Source organism: Panulirus ornatus, chromosome 3, assembly GCF_036320965.1.
Source record: "Panulirus ornatus isolate Po-2019 chromosome 3, ASM3632096v1, whole genome shotgun sequence".
Taxonomy (NCBI): domain Eukaryota; kingdom Metazoa; phylum Arthropoda; class Malacostraca; order Decapoda; family Palinuridae; genus Panulirus; species Panulirus ornatus.
Genome location: NC_092226.1, coordinates 66,229,606 through 66,251,569, shown reverse-complemented (window position 1 = coordinate 66,251,569; position 21,964 = coordinate 66,229,606).

Below are 21,964 nucleotides of genomic sequence, written 5' to 3'. Positions count from 1 at the left end.
AGAATATAGAAAATGATGAATTTGCTGTCACCACTTACGCCAGTTATATAGTGAAGGAATGATGGTCGTAAAGAATGCATTTGCATGAGTTAGGGTTGTGGGGGTGGATGAGATATGGTCGATGTTATATAATCCAAGACTTCGACAAGTGGTACAGACATGGAACGTCTCTGGTTCCTACCGAGCCTCAGTGCACTTAAGGCTCTCCAAAGCAGCCAGCCATCGACGTACACAAAGAACAAGCCTCATCCTAGCTCAGCTCTGTCTCCCTTCCCCCAAACCAACACAAGCAACGTCATACACACCTCTCAGTCTGCCTGGATAAAGAAGACTGCTGTGACTACAGAAGCTGATATCCAGCTAGTCAGTCAGACACACCCACACCTATGTAAAACCCCACACCATACATCTGTACACCATCGTGAATTGATTTTCCATTTTTCCTCACTGCCCAACCGCACATTGGAAGCCATGTCCCCATTATTCCGGGCCACAGCAGAGAAATAGTTGGTACGCGCCATCACCTCCTGAGGAAGATGCAGGCAGACCACCTCCCTCCCTGCAGCCCAGCAACACCTTAGTTTGTTTCCATCATGTGTGTGTGGCAGGCCAGCCCTCCCTCCCTCAGCTAGCTGGCGGCGGGGCGGGCGGTGTTGACCCATCGTTTCAGTTGATATTCATTGCAGGAGGAGAGGCTTGCTGATGTGGCGATGGAGGAAGATTCAGAGGACGATGGGGGGGAAATTGAGATTTATTTCCACCCCCTTTTTTTTTAATGTTTGTACTGAAGTGTGTCGTAAGACTACTTATTATGCCATCTGGTGTAGGCTAGTTATACTGCCGTCTGATGTAGACTAGTTATACTGCCGTCTGATGTAGACTAGTTATACTGCCGTCTGATGTAGACTAGTTATACTACCGTCTGATGTAGACTAGTTATACTGCCGTCTGATGTAGACTAGTTATACTACCGTCTGATGTAGACTAGTTATACTGCCGTCTGATGTAGGCTAGTTATACTACCGTCTGATGTACACTAGTTATACTACCATCTGATGTTGGCTAGTTATACTACTGTCTGATGTAGGCTAGTTATACTACCATCTGATGTAGCCAGATAATGATAACACCGTCTGGTATAGGCCACATACACACTGTTGCCCATCACACACTAATGATACTGTTAATATACACATATGTGACCATTCTTCTTTTCCCTCTGAAAATCATGCCCGAGGCATATTCCTTAAAGACGGCGAGCAAGACGGGAGTAAAATTTTGGAAAGAGCCGGGCGAGGAGGCTCTTTCGTGAAGTTGCGCATGTCGGTCATATTTTGGTCACTCCTTTGGCACTTTCCCCCGGGCAATTCCTTGTCGTCGGGACGTCACGTAAATCATGGGAGATACGAGAATAAAACGACCCGGGGAAGAGTTTATGTGGGTTGGGGGTTGGGGGGGATTCGATTCCTTATACTCTTTGAAAACACGACGGAACGACCCCCACCCCCTTTTCAGAACGAACGATGCGGCCTTTGAATACGAGGGTGGTACGACTTGTGAGTACGAGGGTGGTACGACCTGTGAGTACGAGGGTGGTACGACCTGTGAGTACGAGGGTGGTACGACCTGTGAGTACGAGGGTGGTACGACCTGTGAGTACGAGGGTGGTACGACCTGGGAGTACGAGGGTGGTACGACCTGTGAGTACGAGGGTGGTACGACCTGTGAGTACGAGGGTGGCGAGGGTGGTACGACCTGTGAGAACGAGGGTGGTACGACCTGTGCACAGTACGAGGGTAAGACCCTTAGAATACGATGATGGCTAGACGTTTGACTGACCTTCATCAAGTAACTGTAAACTTATTTTGTCACGCCAAACAAGGACTGTATAGAGTCTTCAATACGGTAAACAAATACATAGGGTGTGTCTAGAATCCGTCACTTCTATATCTTTCTACTCGTCAAACGTTTGCCTCCATTTTTGCTCGATATATTGCACGTATCTTTGTGAATGTTGATCTAGGGAGGAGGGGCGTTAGCCAGGGGGGGAGCTCCATATTTTCCCTGTTTGTCCAGGGTGATGAAGAAAGCCGACAGAATTCCCTAGACTTGTGGGAAGGAGCCTGTGCGCCTCCCTCCCTCTCCCCGATAATAAGTGTCAGTTAGGATATATTGCTTTTATGTGCCAAAGTTTAAAGAAGCGCCCAACTTATATTATGTTCATGCTTCATCCTGGAGACTTTCCTGGGTTGATGTGGTATAAAACTGGAGTGATTAACCGTAGGATCAGTTTATCCTGACTGAAGTTGAAAATCGGGTTAACTGTGGTTGGTTATTGACGGGTAAATTCAGTTTACTCGCAAGCTTTTGACGAATATTTTTTTTTCTTCTTGTACAGTATTTTATCGACTTATTTTTATTCTGTTGGCATTACGTCGCAGTCTTATCTCTCCTGTGGATATACACTTGTGTTGTGTACTATCCCTGTTCTTATGATAGTCCCTTACGCAGGAATCAGGCCTTAAAATTGGTTGCGAATCTTGCCCACAGGATGGGTCAGTGGGAGACCGCGCGATATGGCAATACAATGAACGTGCCGGATGTCGCTATATGTTGCTCATAGGTCGGGGGTCGCAAGCACAAGGCACACCCACACACATCGCTCACCATCAACTGCGACATTGATTGCGTATCGGTAATGAGCCATACGCCGTGACTGTTTTCACTTTTCATTTCTTGATGATGATGTCATATTTGTCTTCGCCGGGTCGAGTGTAATTTCATTTCTTTATCCCGACGTAGAAGCCTCAGGGGTGCGAGTGGGATTAGCTCACAGATGACGATGTTCCTCTGTTGCATGGGCTGAACGATGGTGGGAGCGGAGTAAGACGCCACTTGCTTAATGCGTCCCAGTTTTTCATATCGTTTTTAAGTTACGCTAATCGTGAATATCCACGTTTTCACCAAGTCTCATTACGGAAAAACAATTCCACTTTTTCCGCCTTTAAGCTGCTATCCAGTTAGACGCTGGTGTAATCAAACGTTATTGTACGTGGACATTTTCTTTGCTTAGAAAACTCGAACCAAGATGTACTTGTTGAAACCAAGCCACTTTTAAACCGGGTCACCGTGGTCGCGCCAAAATTCATACCGTGTTTCGCATTTTCGGCGCTCCAAACACAGGCCAGTCCACCTCGATAGAGATTGTCCTGCAGCTTGATATGATATTGGCACATGTGTCGTTTATGTCTCTTATGAATAAATTTGAATGCATCACAAGATCCTCCTGAAAATTGAAAAGCCGAAATAATCGGCTACCCAAAGTTTCGCACCGGTGTTCCAATATATCTGGCCAAGTGCTATATAGAACTCGCTTTTACTGTTACGTTTGGGCAAGTGAATGATGATGGTTAGCTCCTAGCAAGGCACCGAACACAAGAAACCTTCAATAGTTTCTCTTAGTATCATGTTGGGGTGACCGTTGCACAACACCCGGAAGGCTGGCTGGAAGGAACACAAGTCGAGGACAACTGTGCCAGCTGCAGGCCAGGTGTATATACCATTAGCCAAGTCGCTGTCGCTGCTGCCAGGAGTAAAGCCTGCATAACAGGTCTCTGATTCTCCTCCTCCCTGCTGTGCTAGGAGGCTTCTCCGCTCCCGTGCATGGGACTCACCAAGTGTGAGATTTTGTTTTGATATCGGTTTAGATGTGAATGGATACGAGAAGATGGCGACGCGCTTGTTGGAGACATTTGTGTGCTTGTTGGAGACATTTTGTGTGCTTGTTGGAGACATTTTGTGTGTGCTTGTTGGAGACATTTGTTGTGCTTGTTGGAGACATTTGTGTGTGCTTGTTGGAGACATTTTGTGTGTGCTTGTTGGAGACATTTGTTGTGCTTGTTGGAGACATTTGTGTGTGCTTGTTGGAAACATTTGTGTGTGCTTGTTGGAAACATTTGTGTGTGCTTGTTGGAGACATTTGTGTGTTGATCCTCACGTAGATAGTTCTATTATGGGATTGTTGTTCAGTCTCTTGTTCGTTTGTCATTTGGGGTTTATCGTTGTTAGAGGGGAAGTGGTCGTCGTGTTTTGATTGCAGGAGGGTGGCCATTTCTTCTGCGGTACTGATTTAGTGATCTGTTCATCACTCCGATTTTGTGATCGTTGCTGCTTAACTTCAGTGATGTTGCAGGTGGTCATTGTTATTGATTTAATAAGGAGACGGTCGCGCTTTCACTGGGGTTATGTCGACCAGCCGTTTTGGTGGAAGCGCGTGGCGACTACCGTATGTTAGGGTGGCACCGTGTGAGGACTGGTTTCTAGCATCAGGAGCCGTTATGGCTAAGGCCAAAACCGACTCCGTGTTAAGAGATGACAAATTGATACTCATCCTTGGAATCCGAGAAATGAGGACGTTGTGAGATCAATTTTCTTCTTCTTAATATATCCATCATTATTATTATTTTTGGTATCAGCTGAACCATCATGCGGTGAATACTTTTATAGCCTTAAATGTCGGAGGAGAAGGCCTAACCTCACCTCGTCTCTCTCGTAAGCGGGCCTAACCTCACCTCGCCTCTCGTAAGCGGGAGTCGATTTTCCCCTCCTCATTTACTTTGCATTCAAATCGTCGTGTGTTTAATGACGTCATGCCAGGTCGACGGGTATGGACGGCGTTGATGTGTCGTCCATACGTATAATTCGTCACACTCCTGGACAGAGCGCCGCTGGGGGAGGAGTTTAGGAAGGACGAATATGGTAATTTGTACGCGATCGGGAGAAAGCCTGCGTTGCAACTTTCCAAGTCGTTGCCTCCGCATTAGGACAATAAATCTGAGCAATAGCTCTCTCTCTCTCTCTCTCTCTCTCTCTCTCTCTCTCTCTCTCTCTCTCTCTCTCTCTCTCTCTCTCTCTCGATCGTGTGTGTGGTGTGTGTGTGTGTGGCTCGCTACAAGCCTAGCCCGCACCAGCAGATGCCCCGTGGTGACATTTGTGCGCAAGGAGAGGGAGAGACTGGGAGAGCATATCAACTGTATCCCGCCACTCCTTCCTCCTCATGTAAGCTAGAGCCTTTGGGGCTCTTGCTATCCTCGCCTCACCTCACCTCTCTCCACCTCAGGAGGTGAATCCATTCTCCCAGATTTTTTTCGCAATGGATTTTGAGGATTTTGAGGTGTTCCCGACCCCGGCTCGGGGAGGCGTCAGCACCCACCCACGGACGTCGCCCCACACACACACACACACACACACACACACACACACACACACACACACACACACACACACGGGTGGGTATCCTGGTCTTCTGATAAAATATTCTGCATTGATCCACAACAGCATTATCGTGGACGAGACAGCTGTCGCCTCTCACAGCTGCTTCTTGGACAACGTACGTTCTCCTCCACCACTCCACCTACCCGACCGACCCACCCCTTCCTTCCTTTTCCTGAGCGCGACGGCGTTTCCCAACTCTACGGGGAAGGTCTGATGGAAAATGGCATCACTTTAAGGGGCAAAATCAGTCAAAAAAAAAAAAAAAATGGTTCGGTACATTAAGATTACATGAATAACGTACGATAATCTGAGAAAAATGAAAGATCCTCGCGTCCCTAACATTAGCACGTAACAAAACACACGAATCACTTCAAAGTGTCGTAGCTGCTTTTGTATAAACATGTTTGATATTTATTTATACTTTGTCGCTGTCTCCCGCGTTAGTGAGGTAGCGTCCTTTTTTTTTATCATCTTGGTTACATCCACACACACATTTAGACACACCCATCTGAGCCTTCGAGGAGGATGAGTACTCCCCGCGTGACTCCTACTTCTGTTTCCCCGTTTAGAAAGTTCAAATACAAGGAGGGGAGGGTTTCTAGCCGCCCCCCAGCTCCCGTCCCCTTTAGTCGCCTTCTACGACACGTAGAATGGAAGTATCACAAATTTTACGACCGGACGCTTTGGCGTTTGGGAAGAAAATGGTTGAGTAAAAGGGCGAACTGGTGAGCCTTCCTCAGCGCTTAGCAGACGACAGAAACACCTGAAATGGTAGGAGTTTGATTTATGTAAATTCATGGTCTCATAACAATGGTGTCAATAATCTTATGAATCATAAGTCCATTATACTCTGGCGCGCGTGTGCAACTCTTGTTCCCGAATTTTCTGAAGCCTTGCAAGTGGACGGTTATTAGGTTCAACTCGGACAGTATTAAGCTTGCACGGACAGTATTAAGCTTGCAAGGACAGCGTTAAGCTTGCAAGGACAGTGTGGACGGTTATTAGGTGCAACACGGACAGTATTAAGCTTGCACGGACAGTATTAAGCTTGCAAGGACAGTGTTAAGTTTGCAAGGACAGTATTAAACTTGCATGGACAATAATAAGCTTGCACGGACAGTATTAACCTTGCATGGACAGTATTAAGCTTGCACAGACAGTGTTAAGCTTGCAAGGACAGTGTTAAGCTTGCAAGGACAGTATTAAACTTGCAAGGACAGTATTAGGCTTGCACCTACCGTATTAACTTTGCACGGACAGTATAAAGCTTACCGCCTTTTTGATGTCTGACAGTTTACCTCGACTCTGTATATAATAGATAGAAACTTTTGTCGACGATTACCTCCAGGTGACACGTACCACTTGGTCGTACTGGCTTTACGCTACCTGGTGTGTGTGTGTGTGCTTGTTAATGTCTGACAACACACAGTCATGCTTCGGCCTATATAGACTGTTCGACCAGTGGAGTTCATAGTCCCCTGAAACTATTGATGTGTGATTTTCTAACGCGAATATGTATTTGGAGATGCCGGAATAGAAGCGCACTGGAATCTTTTTTTTTTTTTTTTATGTATTATATTTTCTGCTCGTGTGCAGGCGCGCACTCCCTTCTGCGTCTATATGAAGCAAGAGCAGATAAAAGTCGAGCAGCTTTGCTGGATTTCATTGCGATACTGTGTTGTACAGTGAGACTTACGAAGCAAATGGGGGGATGGAGAGGATGACAGTGAACGGCAGTAAGGTCCTGTGTCGTGTGTTTAAAGATAACATTGATAACATGTCTGTGGTCCAGGATGTAACTATTCATTATGGATAGAGGCCAGTGGTCTTCTTAACTCTTTGACCACGGCGGTTCTACACCCTTGGGTGAGACGCCCTAGCTCGCCAGCCCTTTTGACTTGACACCCTCACCATTGCCCTTTTTGCCCAAGCAAGGGTCGTTCCGTCGTACCTCAAGGAGCACACCACCATCGTGCTCAGGGGAGTTAATGAGACTTGACCCAGGTTAAGCTATAGTTAAGGGTGGGTTACTTACAGGTTAACACCCTGGTGAGAGTGTTTTAATGCCACACATACAGCTTAAATTAGAAACTTTTCCCTTGGCTTTATGTTTATCCCGAGGTAAGCTGAGGTAGAGAGAGAGAGAGAGAGAGAGAGAGAGAGAGAGAGAGAGAGAGAGAGAGAGAGAGAGAGAGAGAGAGACTGACTGAGGTAGCCATAGGGTAAGACAAGAAGGGAAATACAATTCTCATGTTTCTGAATCCACTTGACGTTCGCCACCTAGAAGTTCGTTGACACTGACGCTTCTTGGTCTTAAAGAGGCGATTCTTAGGAAATACTTCAACTGGGTGTTGTTTTACCGATGTAAGAAGGAGAGGGGAGTTTTAGGTTTGGTACTGTCGTGTTCTGACTTAGCGTCGTAGCCTAGATGTACCTAATATCTTGGTGGGAGATGTAACCTCTTCCTTTTAACGTTAGTTTGTACCTATTATGTATTTAAGCTGCGTGATATTATTGCATCCTTTGTATATTTGCAGTGGAACTGAGTGAAGTGAACGTGGCCAAGTGGGTAGGTAAGAACCATCATGACTGTGCTAGGATAGAGTAGGATGTGGCACCTGTGTGTGGTGTGTGTGTGTGTATCTACCAGTGCTAGGTTGTGGCGGAAACAGGTTCAGTGCGGGGTACCTAGAGATAGGTTTGGTACCCAGTGAGGACCTAGAGAGAGAGAGAGAGAGAGAGAGAGAGAGAGAGAGAGAGAGAGAGAGAGAGAGGGAGGGAGGGAGAGAGAGAGCCATCCTCACCAAGGAAGCGGCGTGCTTCTCAGGAATTTCTGATTGCTTTGCTGTGTTACATTTCAGGATATAGGTAAGGTTACGATCAGTAGCGGGCTACTAATTTGTACCCTGTTATTCCAGGACACAGGGTAGGTAGCTTGACGTCAGTTCATTTCGACAAACTATACCTGGTCTTCAGATGAAATGTAAAACTTTAATTATGTACATAATTGTAAAAGAAGTAGAAGAAACAAAAAAGGTAGGTGAATATTGATGCTGTAGTATATTGTGATACGAATTTATGTAAAAACAAGATTTCTTAAGATTGCTATGATTGGTAAACACCCAGCAGTGACTGGGCTTCAAGTAAGTGAGTGAAACAGGTTTGGTAGGAAGTGTGATGGCACGTGTGTGTGTGTGTGTGTGTGATCAAGGAACGGGAGTGATTGCATCTGAAAAGCTCACAGCATTATGATATTGAGTGACCACATTTTTGGTATTGATTAATACAGACTTGCGTGTGTGTACTCAAAGAAGGTTTTGAAATATTGTGGAAAAACTCCGCTCGTATCTTACATGGTTTAGCAGTTTATTTGTATAATGGCACTTAGATTTTGATACATTTGTGGTATTGCTGGCATGTTACGGTACAAGTAGTGCCTTACAGTGGCAACATTAAACAACTTAAATGTCTTCGAGAGTTTTGGATAACATAAAAGTTAAATAATTTAAAACGAAAGAATGGCCCAACCCACCCACATACACATGTATATACATACATGTCCACACACGCACATATACATACCTATACATCTCAACGTATACATACATATACACACACAGACCTATACATATATACACATGTACATAATTCATACTGTCTGCCCTTATTCATTCTCGTCGCCACCTCGCCACACATATATTTATTAAAGTTTCAGTAAACAGTTTGATCTCCAACTCAAGTGTGATTATCAAATCATCATGACAGGCTAATGTGATTATCTACCTATCTATCTATCTGTCTGTCTATTAGTAACATAGGGGGAATATATCTCCTTCATGTAAAACGACAGCGAAGGTGGAGATCCACGCTAGCCTCCCCTTGTCTCAGGGAGGTGGCGACCTGCTGAACTGGGGAACATACAGGTAAACTTTATCTGTCTTATCGCACACGATCCCTCCTCCTCCTCCTGCCACTCCGTCCGGCCCCCCAGGAGGGTGATAACAGGGCACGGTGCTGATAAGAAGGGCGCCAGGGGCCGGCTCGAGTCGTTGGGGGCGGGAAATGTAGGAGGAAGGAGGGGGGGAACGGGGGTTGTAGAGGTGGGGAGGTCAAGAGTGAATATAAAGGAGGAGGAGAAGAGGAAATGATGGGAAGCACAGGGTTGGAAGAGGGAGTGGGTAAGGAAGCGACGGGAGGGAGCACAGAGTAGGATAGAGGGAGTGGGGGAGAAACGGGAGGGTGCACAGAGCTGGAGAGAGGGAGTGAGGGGGATGGAGACGGGAGGGAGCACTGAGATGAAGGGAGGGAATTGAGAGAGACGGGAGGGAGCACAGAGCTAGAGGGAGGAAATTTAGGTGGGGGGGAGACGGGAGGGAGCACAGAGCTGGAGGGAGGGAGTGGAGGAGAGACGGGAGGGAGCACAGAGCTGGAGGAAGCGTTGGTGGAGGGATTACAGAGTTGGAGGGAGTGTGCAGAGTAGAGAGGGAAGGGAGCACCGAGCTGGAGGGAGTGCTTCGGACGGACAGGGAGGGGAAGCACACACAGCTACACTGAGGGAGTGTATGGAAGCGAGAGCCTCTCAGCTGTTCGTGGTACAGTGTGTGTGTGTGTGTGTGTGGTCAGCGTGCTGTGTTCACGACGGTGAGGGTGTGTGTGTGTGTGTGGCTCATTTGTCGTCGTCCTCAGCGAGTAGATGTCATATCCCCCGGGGCTGGAGTCTACTGGTGGGGTGTGCGGTATGAGCAGGTCGGCCTGGGTATACCGGAGGTGGGAGAGGATGTGTATATCATTCATATACATCATACATGGGCAGAAACCTGTGCGTGCACATACGCAACCACAACTCTTGTACGCATGCACACACAATGTTCTGATGTTTGTTTATATACGTATACGTAGACATGCACACAAATACATGCATGTATGCTTATATACATGCCTACTTGTTGACACGTGTTCGTATGTGCATCTGTACGTACAATTTATCCTGTTTTGGAAGCATTCCTGATGTGTTACACACACACACACACAGTACAGTATCTTTCTCTTGAGTTGGTGATACGAACTGAAATGTGGCAAGTGGGTACACACGAATAACAATGAACATTCGTGAGGTACCCAGGAAGGGTCGTGTTACGAATTCTTTTCAGTATGGAAGAAAATGTGTTGGGTATTGCCTCTGGTCTGTGGGAAGAACATGAGCTGGGTGTCGCCGGCCAGCAGGTGTGTGAATCATGAAATGCGTCCACGGACATGACGTGAATCACCATCGTTTTCGTAATGGTGAGATTCAAGATTGGGAGCGTCGTATGATCTGTTTTTGATATTCAGCGTATTATTGCAAACTCCCATAAATGCCGTGTGGAATGATGTCAGCCTTGTCTCGGGGGGACGAAGAAGTAGAGTGCTGGAGGATGGGGTTGCTGGTAGAAAATTGCGCCCTGCTGTTTTCGCGTCCCGCTACTGTCGCATCCAACGAGTCCGGTCAGATTTTTGACCGGATTTGCTGCGCATGCGCGTCACGATTAGAAAAAAATACGAATCCAAATGTAGAATCATCCGACAGCGACGTTCCCGTGAATATCCTTATGCAAATCTCGCGTGTTTTATCATAGATACGACAAGGAAACCCAGCAAAAGTATGAGTGTGTAGGCTAGAGTAATGAGACGCAAGGATAGTCGGGTGCCGAAAAAGGGCGCTGGCGACATCTGGTAAACCAGTCAGCCAATCAAGTGACCGCATTCATCGGCATTCAGCCAATCAAGGGACCGCATGCACCGGACGATACCTGCCCAATATCAAACTCTCTTTCCCTTCATGCTAACCACGCTGGGTGCATTTGATACCCAATTTTAGAGTATACGACTTTGATAGATTGCGCCAAAGGGTCAGGTCAAGAAAATTGGACCCGACTCGCCCGCCAGACGTGGTTGCTACTCGAAAAGACGTTGAGAAACTTTCAAAGAGTACAATACTTCCCCTCGAAGGATTCAGCGTCCTTTGAAAGGCGAGGAGGAGTCACACAAGGGGAAAAAAAAAAGCCACGTTGGAGTGAGTACAGAGATTATCGCCTCGGTCACACACATGGAAGGACAGCTTACTGGGTGTCGAAGTCACGTACGTAAGATTTTATCATGAGAATGGGGGAGGAAAAATGAGAACCTGTAAGAACAACTTTGAAAGAAAAAAAACACAGAGAACAACTGTATCTTACAAAGACAGAGACACAGTCTTGAATGAATTCGTAAATGCATTACGAGCAAAGGGTGGAAATAAATCAAGGATGTTAGTAGCTCTTTATCAGATGATAAACGACACATTAACTAGTAGCAGTAGGGAAATAGGGGTAGAATAAATCAAGGATGATATTATCCCTTTATCAAATGATAAACAACACATTAACTAGTAGCAGTAGAGAAATAGAGGTAGAATAAATCAAGGATGATATTAGCTCTTTATCAAATGATAAACAACACATTAACTAGTAGAAGTAGAGAAATGCCTTCCCCCCTCCTGCACAAGTATGTTGACTCGAGGAAACATAATATTTCTCGGTCCTACGAAAATGAATGATTGATTAGACATTCAGGATATTGAAATCCACGAAGTCCTTTCAAACACCGAGGTAGACCAGACCCGAAGAAATCACCACGTCAAGACGATATATATATATATATCTATTTCTCCCCCACCAGAAGAAATATACAGACGAAAGCTAATCGGCAGATAAGCTTTCACTGACCACCAAGATATTGTAGGCAGGGAAAGAGTGACTAAGGACCGCAAAGTGGCTAAACGACGTAACTACCAGTTTGCACCCAGAAATAAGGCTTTTCATGAGAGAGAGACAGAGACAGAGACACACACACACACAAAGACCCCGAATGATTATTCCTTCCTGGAATTGTGGAGTCGCTGAAGATGCCTGAGACAGCAGCTTTTTAAATGACTTCGATAATTTGGACAATATTAACATTACGACATTTTCTTCCCCTTCAGACTGAGGGTCAATGACGACCATTTTCTTCCGCTTTTAGAAAGAGGGTCAATGACGACATTTTCTTCCCCTTCAGACTGAGGGTTAATGACGACCATTTTCTCCCCCTTCAGACTGAGGGTCACTCAATGACCAGAGAGAGAGAGAGAGAGAGAGAGAGAGAGAGAGAGAGAGAGAGAGAGAGAGAGAGAGAGAGAGAGAAGGGGGGTAATGGTGGTTCTCTCTCTCTCTCTCTCTCTCTCTCTCTCTCTCTCTCTATATATATATATATATATATATATATATATATATATATATATATATCTGTGTTATGCTACAGAATTTTTTTTCTATTTTGTTTTATCCTGAATTACGACCATATCCTCGAAGGCTTGTTTGGCAGATCACGTGAGGTTTTCTTCTGTTGGTTCGGTCCGGCTCCTCAAGAAAGGGATTGTTGAGGTCTGCACAGGTACAGGGAAGGGAGATCATACGTGCCACTCGGGAAAATACGTAACAGGTTTAATGGTCTGAGTAAAGGGACCCCCTTTTGGGTCTCCGAGGCTCGATGATCAGCGGATACGGGACTTTAGTGATCGAGGGGGAAGGAGACAAGGAGTGGAGTAGAGTTAAGGAGGAGGAGGAGGATTGGAGGGGGAGGATTGGAGGCTGTGGCAGGCGCGAAGGCGGGAGGTAGGCTCACATCATGCAGAGCAACGATGCCTCATCCCGACACCACCCCACACACACCCACCCGGTGTGCACTCTTCCCCGTGAGACAGATGTGATGGTCTGGTCAGCAGAGGCAGCGCGCTGGTGGTTGTGACGTGCGACGCCGCCGCGTCTTGCACGGGGGATGCCAGGGGTAGACACACACACACACACACACACACACACACACACACACACACCAACCACGTCAGGAAGGTCGGTCGGTAGGCAGATCACACGAGCTTATCTCTTCATCGAAGATAAAGCCACGTTGCATCACGACGACGACCCCCCATTCCCCGTCTCTCTCTCTCTCTCTCTCTCTCTCTCTCTCTCTCTCTCTCTCTCTCTCTCTCTCTCTCTCTCTCTCGCTCTACCAGGGCCACTACCTGGGTCGTCTGTCGTCTCCCAACGACTTGATGTGAGGAGGAAGGGGGGTGTGGGTGTGGGTGAGGTGGGTTGCATGGCGTTGCAATGGTGTGGTCCTCCGGGTTCACAGGGTCGTTGATGTATCGAGTGTGATGATGATGATGACGATGATGATGATGATTGACCCATATTAGCTGATGAATTAGGAGATTGATCGAGCGTGGTGATAATGATGATGATAATGATTGACCATCTGATGAACTAGGAGTGAGGGAACTGATGCAGTCTGGTCTGTGGATGTGTGTGGTCATCAGCCCCACGAGCACGACGCGTCGGCAGGAACATCGAACTCGACCGTCCGATCCTTCATCCCGACGGTACGAACTTCGAGTTCGACGGTGCGACCCTTCAGCGTGACCTTTAAGGGTCAGGTCAAAGGGTATATAGGCCATCATACCAAAGAGTTGAATCGTCGTGTTTAAGCGGTTGAATGACCTTGTTCCCTCCAACACCTCAGTCTGTTACCAGATGTTGAATAACTCGCTCACTGAGCTATGTTAGGAGCGAGAGTTTAACCTTCGAATATAACATGGGAGTCCCACCTTACACTCGAAGTAAGGGGAACCTTGTTACGCCTTATCGGGAAGACAAAGGCAGAGTGGCGTGGGAGATAAGAGATAAGAGAACCGTTGGTACACACCCTCGAAGACCATCCCTGATGGATCTGGGGAGGCTTCTACCTCCTGAAGCAGGGGGGCGACTGGGGGAAGGGTTGGGAGAGGCACGTCCATCGTCGGGTTGGGAGAGGCACGTCCATCGTTGGGTCGGGATAGGCACGTCCTCCGTTGGGTTGGGAGAGGCACGTCCTCCGCTGGGTCGGGAGAGGCACGTCCATCGTTGGGTTGGGAGAGGCACGTCCATCGTCGGGTTGGGAGAGGCACGTCCTCCGCTGGGTCGGGAGAGGCACGTCCATCGTCGGGTTGGGAGAGGCACCTCCTCCGCTGGGTCGGGAGAGGCACGTCCATCGTTGGGTCGGGAGAGGCACTTCCTCCGCTAGTTTCGAAGGAGGAGTGCGAGTCGACTCGAGAGTTGGAGGAGGGAGGAGTTTGGGGAAGGAGGTGTGAGGGTCACGGAGGTGGGACTCGTCAGTCTCCATTGCCATCACGATCTGCCGTACACCCACACACATACCCGCGGTGTTGGCCCCCGACGTGGGGAGGTGGGGTAGTGGTCTTTGATTCAGACGGCTGGACGAAGTATATGACCTGTGTATTGGGCCCAGGATGCATGGATGGCCTTGAGGTGCTCGCCGATGTCTTCCAGTACGGCCGTTGCGCAACGGACGGACGTTCCCCAGTGCACCTGTTGCGCAAAAGGACACTCCCCAGTGCACCTGTTGCGCAACGGACGTTCCCCAGTGCACCTGTTGCGCAACGGACGGACGTTCCCCAGTGCACCTGTTGCGCAACGGACGTTCCCCAGTGCACCTGTTGCGCAACGGACGTTCCCCAGTGCACCTGTTGCGCAACGGACGGACGTTCCCCAGTGCACCTGTTGCGCAAAAAGACACTCCCCAGTGCACCTGTTGCGCAAAGGACACTCCCAAGTGCACCCGTTGCGCACCGGACACTCCCCATCACACCTGTTACAGTAAACGTTGCCCATTATATAAACCTGTTGCAGTAGACACCCTCTAAAACGGCTGTTGTAAGATATCCTGCAAATACAGCTTTTGCAACAGACATTCCCCAGGGTAGCTGTTGCAACAGACGTTCCCCAGGGTAGCTGTTGCAACAGACGTTCCCCAGGGTAGCTGTTGCAACAGACATTTTCCAGGGTAGCTGTTGCAACAGACGTTCCCCAGGGTAGCTGTTGCAACAGACGTTCCCCAGTACGTCTCCATACTCGCACGTCCAGACTGGATATCAATGAGCCACATTTTCATGCGTTCCTCCGTCGGTAAACAAAAGATTACGTATTATTTTATTTGCATATATTTTTTTTTTTTTAGTGCGAGTTAATTGCATCGGAATTTCATTGCAAATTATGTTTTAGAATTGTGGATATTTATCCTGCGGTATTTTATGAGCGCGTGAAAAGTTGGTACCAGAAGAATTTGCATAATATTTCGTTAAAGAGTTTTCTTTGAAAGTTTTACAATAGAATGTTCTTTGATTCTTTTTTTTTGGAAATGGTTAACTTAATGATGGTTGTAGATTATGTTTTGCATACGTTGTGCATGTTTCTGTTCTTCAGCCTCGTTTTGTCTGATAATAATGATAGTAATGATGATAATAATAATAATAATGATAATCATAATGATAAAAGGGACTCTTGGGCATGAAGTAGTACGTATTGTGTGTGTATATATATATATATATATATATATATATATATATATATATATATATATGTATATATGTATATATGTGTGTGTGTCTGTTTGTGGGATTCCATAGTATGTTACCAGTCTCATGGGGTTTTGACTGAACCATGAGCTTATGAGATTATAAGTAGAACGTACCATTATTATTATTATAACAAGACTTACGTTTACTGCTCCCATGTGTTTTAATCAAACGCTTGTGACGTGCAGGTTTAAACGATAGATTTAAATCAAGACGAAATGAGGAGAGGCGAGCGGCGTCCATGGAAGTCTTTTCGGCTCAGTCGTCCATACGAAGTTGGGAGAAATCCTTTTTCTTAGCAGTGGTCCACCTCCAGGGGAATTTTACAGTCCAGGGGGAATTTATTGAGGGTTTGTCGGTGCTGGCTCAGTGCAAGATGACGATTTGGGGGAGGGGCCAGAGGCATTACAACCGCGAAGAGAACACTAGTGTTACTGGACGATGTGGTCGCTCCTGCAGCCGTAAAGGGTAAACACACGTCGACCTCTACTGCGTGTGTGTGTAGGGGGTGTGTGTGTCCACCACGGAGGGAGTCGCGTCGTATGAATTAAGCTCAGAGATTTGGAATCGCGTCTTTATAATCTGCTGGTCAATGTTTCATTGTTTTCTTTAATAAACTTGTGTATTAAAAAGAAAAAAATATCCCGAGTTAAAACAGTTTTTCTTGAGATTTGTAGACTGTAATGGTGCAGTTCCGATGGTGGAATGTAATAAGGGTTTGTATGAATAGCAGAGGCGTCTTGAAATACTTTCCTAAAAGCCTGGTAAGGAATACTGGTGTTACCCGGGACCTCTCTTGCGCTTCTTGCTGCCCAGGGTTGCGCTGCTTCCAGTCGCAGGGTGATTTAGACTCCTTCGAAGTGAGATTGATAAAGCCTGTTTCTGTTACGGGGATTTAGAAGAGCATTTCGGCCGCAATTCTCGAGGGTTGTGTGTGTGTGTGTGTGTGTGTGTGTGTGTGTGTGTATGTGTGTGTGTGTGTGTGTGTGTGTGTGTGTTTGGCTGCTGGACCCAGGGCACGCGCCTGGCTACTATTTCCCATAGTTTTTGTGTTGGGAACCAGCCACGCGAGGATTGACCGTTATGATCCTTCCTCTCCCTCCTCCTCCTCCTCCTCCTCCTCCTCTTCTTCTTCTTCTTCTTCCTCCTCTTCCTCCTCCTCCTCCTCCTCCTCCTCCTCCTCTTCTTCTTCTTCTTCTTCTTCTTCTTCTTCTTCTTCTTCTTCTTCTTCTTCTTCTTCTTCTTCTTCCTCCTCTTCTTCCTTTTCCTCCTCCTCGTTTTGTCTGTGTCGTGTCGGTCACAGCAGATGATAGAGAAACATGTTCGTGGAGAAATGTCATTTGCGTCCAGGTGAATTAGGCGGCTTAAGGGTGTAGCCGATGGTCTTGGAATATCCCGCTGACCTTGGGATATCCCGTGGGCCTTGGGATGTCCTCTAGGCCTTGGGATACCCCTTAGACCTTGGGATATCCTGCTGGCCTTAGGATACGCAGTAGACCTTGGGATATCCCGCAGACCCTCGGGGGTATCCCGCAGACCTTGGGACATCCCGCAGACCTTGGGACATCCCTCAGACCTTGGGATACCCCTCATGCCTTGGGATACGCACCAGACTCCGGGATATTCCCGCGGATCTAGGTCGGGGTGGCGGGAAGGGGGGTAGGAGGAAGAACGAACACCTCACAAAAGCCTTGGGATATTGCCCTCCACCTGTTGTCTGGCCCGGGGGTGAGGCAGATGTGCGCACCCCCGGGGTTTTGAAAAAGGCTTAACGCCTCTCCTTCAACACCGAACGCCAGGCGAGCGTTAGTGGCCCAATACGCCAGTTAGGTGGTGGAGGAAATACGCTCATGGAACGTCATTTCTGACGCAGTACAGACCCCCCCCCCCTAACGAGACTGGTTCGCACACATGGACGTTTTCGTAACGGCATGAAGTGTGTGTGTGGGTGTACAGGCGAGGGGGTTGAGGGGGGACAAACTGGGGTGGCACGTATTCCAACGTAGACACCGCCTCTGTGTCTCTGTCATTCTCCCTCCGCTGAGCGTGTTGGGGCGACAGCTTAATACCCGATTCTACGTTGGCTTGGAACGAGCAAGCTGACAATCAGATCCGATTCGAGAGACTCTGTCTCTCTCTAAGGAATGTAGAGCTCTGCAAATGCGCTTCTGTGGTATGAATACTTGCTTCTGTTAACGTCTGACGATATATGTACGTGAAATTTTGAATGCCAGTGTGTAAACGTTTGGCGATGCCAGTGTGAAGTTTTAGGTACGTCATCCAACTGTTCGTAATTACGAGCTGAGACGTGTGGTTGGCTTTAACAGTCCAGCTTGATGTGTTCCGGAGCAGTCAGTGGGGAGAGGAGGTTACAGGTGTGTTGGCCAGGTTGACAAATGCGTCCGCTGTTACCTGGTCGGACCTGACGTTTTAGAGGTATTGAGGATGTAGCCTGCCGAAGACTTGGTTCTTGGCGGGACTCGTAGTGTGTGTGTGTGTGTGTGTGTGTGTGTGTGTGTGTGTGTGTGTGAGCACAGGTCAACACATCGTGGAAAATGCGTATGGTCTTTTTATTTTCTTGAGGGTGGTGGAGGGGAGACGACAAATTTTTTTTACGGCCCCGAATATGTGGTGAAAAGTATATCCAATAGTCGTATGATACTACTACTACTACTACTACTACTACTACTACTACTACTACTACTACTACTACTACTGCTACTACTACTACTACTGCTGCTGCTTCTGCTACTACTACTACTGCTGCTGCTGCTACTGATGATGATAATTATGATAATGATAGTAATAATGATAATGATAATTACGATTTACATAACTGACTGGAGCGAAAAACGGCAGAAAATGCCCAGAGAAAAATTCTCTCAGTGTAGACAGGACATTAAAGGAATTAAGGGAGGGGACGGGGCCGGGGTGGGTTGGGTAGGTTGGTTGAAGAGACAGTATTTACACAGACACTGGGGTGGCAGGCAGCACCGCTGGACTTGATGATGTTTGGGTTGGGGCGGTGTTCGGATGGTGTTCGATTCCGTTGCGACCGCCGAACTTGTATCCTCGGGTAGGAAGGCTTGTGACACAGTCCGGTGACTGCAGGTTGGTGTAGGGCAGTGGCGTCATCCTCATCCCTGGAGCGTTACAGGTTGGGGGGTTTCCAGGTGATGGTTGGAAGGGATGGGAGGAGGAGGAGGAGGAGGCTTCTCTTCCTCACTAGCGTTGATTGCGCCTCTTGGTGACCGACGGAGAGGGAGCGGAAGATGATGATTGCACGCACTCTCTCTCTCTCTCTCTCTCTCTCTCTCTCTCTCTCTCTCTCTCTCTCTCTCTCTCTCTCTCTCTCTCTCTCTCTCTCCTGCATCTTATTCTCGTGGTCCTTGTTACGTGTTGGTTGAGGAGGGCGGCCGAGCGGGTGGAGGGTAGGGGCCGAGTTTGGGAAGAATGAAAAGTTGGGTGCATGTTTTCTTTGGACTCGCAGGGCAGGAAGTCCCAATGTCTTGAACCTTCCAGCAATGTAAATTAGGGGTTCTTACTGAAGCCCAGTGGACTGCAAGTGGTTTATGAATGACAAAGAGAAGAAAGGAAACGACAGTTGATTCAAAGAAACGCCCATTACAGCATACCCCCCTATTCTGTCACTGGGCTGATTATCCTGGCGAACAGGCAGCTTCAGGTGCGTCATTAATCGAACACAGAAGCCTTTTATTCGGGGCTCTTACATTCTGCCCGATTCATGTCGCTCATAACTCACCTCTTGTATTTGTTCTCTGTATACCGCCACCTGTGTTGTCTCTGAGCTATCAGAGAGTCTGCGATTGAAATCTAAAGTCGCCCTCATTTATCCTCACTGCCTTAAGGTGTCCACTCATGGCCTTGCGAGTCAAGCTGTCCTCACAGTAATGGGGGTATTGAGTTTTAGCACCAGTGCCACCCATATATTGAGGCTGGGGGATGGTCCACAGATCAGACGATTAACTACGTGGTTCACGTGGAAGACCAGGTTATTTTAGAACCCTGATGTAAGGGGTAGGTGGCACCTTACGTGCCCCATCCAGTTCAGGTTATTGTCCAGAGTGACACCGAGAAGTTTTGGTTGACTAAGCGGCCTCTGGAGGGGACACTGGAGCTGGAGTCAGACAGTGGAACAAGGATGGTGTGCCTAACTACGGCCCTAGTTTGGGTGGAGGTGACATAAGTCTCATAGGGTGTTGTACGGGACTTCGCCTTCAGGAGCCCAGTCGTCAGCGTAGACACCACCGGCAGAGTGGTCGACGTATCTGCATCCACCAGGAACATTCGTCAGGGCGTCGTTAATGGGGGGATGAGGAAATACAAAGGGTCCCCTCATCTCTGCGTGCCCTGTAGGACGCCACAAGTGAGAGGGGCTGAAAGGCAGTGGATAGTTAGTTCCTTCGAAGACGTATATATACGCTGACGACGCTCGCTAAGGAGGTGTGTAAAACCATGTAATGATCACGTCTCCGCAGACCCAGCGTCCATGGCTTCGTCGGTTGATGTGCTGTGGTTGACTGGGTCAAAAGCTCTCTCTGGTGAAGCAGACGATCGGGAGAGCCACAGAGGTCTCGAACGGCCCCCTGTGTTGCGATCGAGTCGAGGAGGTTGACGAGTAAGTAAGTGTCTGGTAGAGGAGATAGTTGCATTACCATGCTGTTGCGAAGCTGTGGAACATGTAGGGTGTTTGTGGAAGCCCAGCAGCCTAAAACCTGTACAGAATTGAGGTAGGGATCGGGGTGATCGGCTCTCCGAAGGTACAAAAGTGTGCGGGTGTTGAGGTGTTGCAAGGACCCAAGAGTGTGCGAGGCAGGCGCCACAGGTTTGTCAGTGTGCTGCTGGTGGTGTGGCTGCGGTAGGGCTGGTCTGTTATCAGGTGTCCCCAAACAAGGGAGATGGTAGTCCCGGCCGGAGATAAGATAAAGGTATCGACCCCGCTACACGCGTGGCTCCGCTGGCCCCTATGGCGTCTTTGTGGGCGTACGAACGAGGAGGACACTGCACATGGCGCATCAGGCGTAACAAAGAATCGATATTGATCAGCGTCCCAGGAGTGAGGCAAGGCCAGCGCCATCCCAGTGGCTCCCACTGACCCATAGCTTACTACTGTAGAGGCGACCGGAGCTCCTCACGTGAGTCGTGAGTCAAGTCACAGACCACCTGGACATGAGTCAGGAGTCAGTGGAAAGTGAAGAGAGCTGCCTATGACTCAGCTGGAAGAGGGTTGTCCAGCTGGCGTGGTGCACGGTCCTCAGGGGCGTGAGGGAGGTTGACCTGGCCCTTACGCCAGCTGGTTGATTGTCCGCCGACTACCAGGGATCACAACGGACCCTCCGCCAGTCCTCGAGTTCACCCTTGACCTCTGCCAGTCCTCGAGTTCACCCTTGACCTCCGCCAGTCCTCGAGTTCACCCTTGAACCTCCGCCAGTCCTCGAGTTCACCCTTGACCTCCGCCAGTCCTCGAGTTCACCCTTGATTTCCCTTCAGTCCTCAAGGATCAGCTTTTTAACACCCTCCAACCACCAAGGCTCACCCTTTGACCTCCTCCTTGACCCCTCCTCCCCTCCTCCAGCCACGAAGGTCCACCTCAGACGTGCACAGACTGTCATCACTCACTCCCTACCACTTCCAGAGGGCAAAAGGTTTAGACGCTCGCCAATACCACCTGTACGTTTGTCATTAGGCCTGCCTTCGCCTACCGCACACACACCCCGCGCCATACCTCGGGTTTCGCGTGAGTTTCCCTGCGCGTGCGCGCGTCATGCCATATAAGTCAGGCACGCGGCTTACTCGTGAGCTGTGTTGTGGGTGGGTAGGGGAGCTAGCCAAACCAACCCCTTCCCCCCCCTCCAACCTCTGGTATCGTCCGCACGCACAGGAAATTAAGGATCTTGGGAGGATTCCGGCCCTGGGGGGGGGGGGGGGGGGGGGCTAAATTAAGTTCGTAAGCCGAAAAAAAAAAAAGAAAGGAAAAAAAAAAAAATGAGCGAAGTTTAATCAGTGTACAACACTGAGGCCTCACGTCTTCTGGTGGTGGGGTAAGGTACGACGAACGATCCCCCCCCCCCACGGGGGCCCTTACCTTCCCCTGATGACGGTGCTCCAGGGGCGACCGACCCCCCCCTCCCCCCGGGACCTTACCTTCCCCTGATGATGGTGCTCCAGGGGCGACCGACCCCCCCCCCCCCCCCGGGACCTTAC